This window comes from Mytilus edulis, chromosome 14 (genome assembly GCF_963676685.1).
Source record: "Mytilus edulis chromosome 14, xbMytEdul2.2, whole genome shotgun sequence".
Classification (NCBI taxonomy): domain Eukaryota; kingdom Metazoa; phylum Mollusca; class Bivalvia; order Mytilida; family Mytilidae; genus Mytilus; species Mytilus edulis.
In genome coordinates this window covers 56,947,093-56,948,044 of record NC_092357.1, presented here as the reverse complement: position 1 = coordinate 56,948,044, position 952 = coordinate 56,947,093, and positions in this window count along the sequence as shown.

Here is a 952-nt window from a genome sequence, read left to right as displayed (position 1 = left end):
ATTTTTACAAAATCCGATTACCAGGAACAACAGACAAAACAAACGGTAGAAAAAGACCAGTTGGTTCTTTACAGTTTAAGAAAACTGCATATAGTTTGAAAAGTAACAAAAGCTTAATACTTGTGCATTATGAGGGAGATGAGACGGTATATGTACCCGTTGGCCATGGGAACAGCAAAAAGTCAGATCCCCCTGAGTATACACGCACTGCTCCTTCTGTATTAAGAAAAATAGAGCAAGACATAAGGTCAGGTGAAAAAACTGCCATGGATGTTTACAGAGAAAGCATATCAAATGGTTCAGTTTCTGGTGAACACCAAGGGGTGCTAAATGCTAGAAATGTGAAACAACTAGTAAGGAAAGTCAATGAGGAAGAAAGACTGAGCAAAGATGATATATATAACCTTTTGCTATTGGCATATCATATGGATGGATTCCTTAAAGCGCTTTCGAAGAGAAACTTAAAGAGAAATGATAAAAAGTCTGGTAGAAAAAAACCAAGACCGAATGATGGTGATATAGAGATACTACCAGCTCCAGATTCTGAGGAAGCTCAATTAATTGAGCCTCCTCTGGTACCTCAGTCTCCAAGAACACCCAAGCTGAAACACCAGCCAAGTTAAATACACCATCAAAACAGAAGGCTTTGTCAACACCAAAATCTACTAAGAGATTGAGGTTTGCTGATAATGGTAATAGTCAAGATCATCAGATACTTGTTACTGGTAGTCCCACCTCCAGTAAAGACACCAGCCAAGCTGAAAACACCAGCCAAGTTAAATACTCCATCAAAACAGAAGACTATGTCAACACCAAAATCTACTAAGAGATTGCGGTTTGCTGATAATGGTGATAGTCAAGATCATCAGATACTTGTAACTGATAGTCCACCTCCAGTAAAGAAAGTAAAACTAAAGCCTATACCGATTGCATGATTAATGGTCTCAATTCA